Raw genomic sequence first — 6,170 nt, forward strand, 5'->3', positions numbered from 1 at the left:
CACACACACCCGCTGGGCGCTGGGGGGTTTATGACTTATTAAAATGATCTTCAGCGCTGATCAAGTTTCTTTGTACGAATAATAGGGGGATTAATTTTATATCGTTTGAAGCTTGCGACTCCGCACAGGCTCCGTGGGTCGCTAATTGGAGCTTCTATGGCCGGCTGGATCTTCTCTGGTATACTATCCCTTTATTTCGGCCCATTTCTATTCTACTATTTTTCCAGCGATCCGCGGAGCCTGGTAGAGGCTAGATCGCACACACAGACAGACAGACAAACACCCAGACGCGCCAAAAACAATACCTCTTTTTTTCATGGAGGTAACTAACGCGGGATCGCGCAGAGCTTAAACGGATGCGGGGTCAACGACACACCAAAGACGCCGTCAGTAGTTGGGGGAGGAGCGCCCTCTGGCGTCCTGAAGGTGAAGGACTGCAGCAGGGTCGAGAAGAACAGGAAAAGCTCCATCCTGGCCAGCTGCTCCCCAAGACACACACGTCGGCCTGGAAATAAAGAATACCTGAGGGTATTTGCTAACTCTACCCCATACCAACTTTTAGGTCATTTGGCCCATAAGAAATATATTAAATCATTTAAAGAAATGGAAGGAGAAAAATAATGAAATACACTAATCACCTCCACTGAAAGGCATGAAGGACTCAGGCTTGTTGATGACGTTACTTTCCGCGTCCAGAAACCTTCCGGGGTCAAACCGGTCCGGATCAGGCCAGTAGGCGGGGTCCATGTGGAGGGAGTACAGGTTCGATATTATCTGGATGAAACAAATCATAATACTTTCATAATACTGCAAACAAAATATGTTAAGAATGAGTTTAGTAGAAAGTTTTCTTCTAGTTTAAATTAATTTTCTCAGGATAAATCCGTCATTTTACTACGGCATATTTTACTACTGAAGCGACATTTTGCAACGTTAGAAAAAGAATATGTGATATTTTGCTGGGTAGCTTACCTGGGTTCCCTTAGGGATGTCATAGCCCCGTACTTTGACCGTCTCCGAGGGGGCGTGAGGGATCGAGAGAGGTACGACGGTCCGGATCCTCATGACCTCCAGCAGACAGGCGTTCACGTAGGGCAGCTGGGAACGGTGGGACAGGGAGGGCAGACCCTCACCAACAACGGCATCAAGCTCCTGCTGCACCTAGAAAAGGTACATTGGTATGGAGTCACACTCAAGAAACACATTGAATTCTGTACTGCATGTCGCAATCTTTATAAACCCGTTACATAATTACACATGTCAAATGTCACGGCCGTTTTACTATCCTTCTTTCAATTAGCGGACGTCCCTTTTCGCAAACTAATTAGGCGTCTTACCTATCTGGGTGGTAACAGAAGTTACAGAAATCTGAAGTAACGGAGGTTACAGAACTCCCCAAACCCGCGGCTATAATTCATTCCGAGTCATCATAGGCCAAAACCCTACACCCTAGTGTTGCGGTACGTTTTTTTTTTTCTTCATGGTATGTAAGTGTAGTGGAAAAGTGAAGAAAGCAATGATTATGTCTGTGCTTCGGTTCATTTGGTAAAGGGTAGTGACATAATTTTTCCTATTTGAATGATAACGAGCTAATATTTAATATGTGTCCTAGAAGTGGCAAAAAGTTCAGATTGTCGCCAAGTTGTGTTTGGTAGCAAAATTGGAATGCAAAGAAAGAAACATGCAATAGGACTAAAGCTTAGATTTCAACTGATCTTAACAAGGCAGGGCTTTAAAATCTGACAAGGACCAACAGGGTATTAGCTGATCAGTACCTAATTTTGGATGTCGGGGTTCAAAGTCATGTAGAGCAGACTCCACAGCAGTGTGTTGGAGGTTGTGTCTATTCCCGCAATGAAGAGGTCCAGGACCACGTACATGATGTTCTCCTCCGTCAGACCCTCCACCTTCTCCTGCTTCTCAACCTCCAGCAGGCAGAAGTCCAGGAAGTCTCGCGGGTTCTCACGATCCAGGTTCTCGCGATGGCGGGATATCTCCTTTCTTATCACATTTTTGACCTTGGAACACTCTTCCAACGCATCCATGTAGGATCTATTGACTGTAAATACCAGTGGAATACAGGATATAATAATATATCATAGATAATAATGTTTTCACAATATTTAAGACTAAGTTATAACAATACCTAGGTATGCATATTTTTACGCTTGTGGCTGCATTATTACAACAACTTAAAATTAGCTTCAGTGCACAGCGAACCAGTCATATTAGCCCTAATGAAGACGTCGAAATGTTTGCTCTCGTTCAAAAAAAAGTGATTCTTGCTAAAGTACATTGCTATGTAACCAGGGGGAAAAGTTACACATAAATGTTAAGTTTTAGTGTCAAAATATATATTTCAGCAACTTTCCTCATATCTGTGACTTATCGAACAGACAAAAATACGCGCTATTGATTGGACTTTTTAAAGTGTAATTCTTAATTCATATGGTTTATTTGTAAAACTCGCTACCTACCAACACGTTAGTATTCTACCTTTTAGTATGCCCTAATGTTTAGTTCTTAACTTATACCACTAATTATTTGATTATCGTTATTGTATTGCTATGATATAATTAAGGGTTAATGTCCCGCCCCGAGGTGAATATGGTGTGATAAAGCCTTGTCAGTTGCTATAACCACAGAATAAAGCCACCAAGTGAGCGCAGCGAACGAGGTGGCTTTATGCGGTGGTTATAGCAACTGACAAGGCTTTATCACACAATATTCACCGAGAAAGGGCGGGCCATTAACGCTATTATCATATAGCTTACACGATAGCCTATCCAAACTGATGCAGTGAAGAGTGACACAATGTACAATTTACCCCTTGCACATGCTGAATAGAACATAGAATATTTGTTCCATCTGGAGTCACCTGAGGTCACTGGGGGGTTCACGTTCTATGGCCTTCTATCTGGGTCACAGGCAGGGAACAGGTGTTCTTATGGGAGTCACCCGAGGTCATCGGAACACAACTCAATTTATTTTTTGGATTTTTTGGAAGTAGAGCTGTGTTCTATTGGGTCACCTGAGGTCATATGCGGGTGATTATTCATTTTGTTTAATGTATGGATTGGGATGAATAAATACCCGATTTTGACACTATTTGTGACATTACGGCGACATAAAGAATGTGGAATGGAGCCTTCTGATTGGTCAACGTCACCCGGCTATATGATAATATGTATTACATTATTCGTATAGAATAGAGGAGGAGGGCCTTGTATATATAAACCATATGCTCTACCTGTTTAATCTAAAGTTAGTTATTGTAGCATGTACTTTCTTATAGTGCAAATGAAATTATAATAAGCTAGTAAACCTACCGACAGGAACAAAGCGTAGCAATGGGAAGACCTGGATGATTTGTCCAGATAACAGTTTAGTGATGTTACAAACAGCCTGAGACAGCTCACGAAATGTCTCGTCCTTGTAGTCGTAACGGTTTCCCATCAACATGGAACAAATGGCGTTAGCAACCGCCACGGTGACGTCATGGGCGATGTCAGATGGCTCCCTATTGTAGTCTGCAATCTGAAACAAGACTGACAATGAAAACATACATTGCCATGGCGACGATGGTTGCTGTTAGGGTTATTGTTTGCATGGCACTGCCATGATTTCATGATTTTGAAGAAGCCTAGGTACAGACAGATACAGTGTACTCCTCTCCTGATTGTATGGTTTTCCCAAGGGTTTCCAGAAATGTGGGCAAGATGTGTGTCAGCAAACAGAGCAAGGAGACATTCCTGTGGATATTTCATGCCTGTGGACAAAATTATTGTACAATTCCGATAATTCTTGCAAACTGCACACCATACTGTTCCATTGTGTTCCTGCCTGAGACGTCGCCAGAATTTGTTTATTTGCAAAATGAGTAGTTTATTGTGTTGAACAGATGCTAAGGATCTTATGAAGCGGAAGCCAAATGTATTATAAACCTGTATAAGACTTTGTAGCATTTATAGAGAGAAGCAATTATAAAAAAAAAACAACTTCTGATTAGGGTAAAAACATCACCACGATCTGCACAATACATTAATGTTCAACAAACGTTAGGGAAGACATACAAAAAAGGCAAATGATAATACATATTAACCATATGCACCTACACGACTATCGCACAAAAAATGTGACACCAAATATTTAAGCGAGGAAGTTCAGGATTTTACAATGTTCATCTTACCCTGTTGCGGAGACAGCTCGCCTCTTCTCGGATTGTCTCCTCAATGCTGCCAGTTCCAACCTTCCTGCCCAGGATCTTCAGGACAGCGGTGGCAAACCTCTTTCTCTGCCTCAGCTCGGCCCCCCAGGGTGTCATAGTTATGTCTGCAGGGAAAATTACTTTCGTCTTTAAAGACATACCGGTGCAATAGCTCAATTGGTAGAGTGCTCACTTTGTAACTGGGAGGTCGTGAGTTCAAACCCCGGCCGCGTCATACCAAAGACTTTAAAAATGGTGCACACTTCTTTCTCTGCTTAGCACTCAGCACATATGAGAAAGAGTGTGGGAAGATTAAACACACAGCACTACCAGCGGACTAGCCCCCTGCTGTAGTGCTTTGCACAACTGTGTGTCGCCCAAGGGCTACAGAAATGGACATGGGCACCACCCTACGCTATGCATAAGGGCACGGGAGACCGTTCTTTCTTTCTTTTTTTAAAGACATCTAATGGCAACAAAACCAGCAAAACAAAGTGATTTTTCTGCTCCTGATCACATAGCATACTGATATCTGTGACACAGAAATGTGATATTGCTGACGAAAAAGGTATGCTCGTATCGTGAGCTATTGGTGGTGCCAGAAATAAATGACTACTTTAGATTTGTACCTTGTTTTTTACTTTTTTAACGCATCAAGTATCAAATGATTATGAAATTGCCGAAATAACCAAATGCCGCTAGTATTAAATTTCCGGCAGTTACCAAAATAGAAGTATGGCATTTTCGCATTAATTTTGTAGAAATGTCTTCATTTACAATTGATATTTGCTGATGTTCATATTGTTCACCGTTACATACTTCACAAGTTAAGTAAGTCATGTCTGGGAATACAGAAGATCTATTACATTTTTTAATTAATTATGCAAATTAGAGCTTATTTGCATAATTGTTTGCTGAAGGTACCTACATACAAAAATCATGACGACCCCTCTATCTGTTCTTGAGTTAGCCCCCATGAAACATTTTTCAACGGATACACTTGCAATTCAAGAACAGCTGCTGTAGGGGGCCAAACCAAACTCCTTCCTGAGTAGCAAAGCTAATTACTATAAGTACTATAAAATGTTACCGTAGCATGTCAAGCTCATGAGATGACTAAACCGGATATTCTGCTGCTGTACCATGAAAAGCCACCAGGGGTCCCAAAATGTAATAATTTTGAGGTTTTATGAAGACCTACCAACCAAATACCAACACAATCCATCTAAGCCTTTTCGGGTTATGATGTATACAGGCATACAGACAAAGACTCTCTCTCTCTCTCTCTCTCTCTCTCTCTCTCTCTCTCTCTCTCTCTCTCTCTCTCTCTCTCTCAATCTTTCTCTCTCTCTTTATGTCTCACACACACACACACACACAAACACACACAAGCACACGCACACACACACGCACACACACACACACACACACACACACACACACACACACACACACACACACACACACACACACACACAAACACACATACACGCACACGCACACACACACACACGAACACGAAAATCCCCCCAAACATAACATTCATACTTCATTTCGAGGGTAATAGAGGTTTACCTTTTCCAAAATCAAACATCGCGTCGGTCAGGCAGCTTGACGGCCTGGAGGCGAACAGCTCGGACCTGTCCACGAGCGCGTCTTTGACGGTAGTGAAGCCGTTCAGAACCACCACATCTTCCATCCCCATCCTGACGGTAAAGACATCCCCGTACTGCCGCCTCCACGCCGTCAGCTTGAGGTGAGGCGCTCGGCCCAAGGCGAGGAGGTGCCCGAGAACAGGCACACGTCCTGCCGGGTAGGTAGGCAGGTTTCCCGGCCGGCGCTTCAAGAGGAAATATGCAAGGGAAAGGGTCACGCAGAAGACGAGACAAGACTGCAGAGTCAGCCCAGAGATCTGAAAAATCTCTCGGACGGACTCAATTATCCAGCCGACGATTGCCGCCAT

At 43.0% G+C, this 6,170-nt stretch overlaps 1 pseudogene; it reads right to left on the reverse strand.

Moving 5' to 3' along the window:
- Nucleotides 1–326: 326 nt before the first annotated feature.
- On the reverse strand, nt 327–6,170 carry LOC109483280 (annotated as a pseudogene).

Source organism: Branchiostoma belcheri, unplaced genomic scaffold (genome assembly GCF_001625305.1).
Source record: "Branchiostoma belcheri isolate BF01 breed outbred unplaced genomic scaffold, Haploidv18h27 scaffold635, whole genome shotgun sequence".
Taxonomy (NCBI): Eukaryota; Metazoa; Chordata; class Leptocardii; order Amphioxiformes; family Branchiostomatidae; genus Branchiostoma; species Branchiostoma belcheri.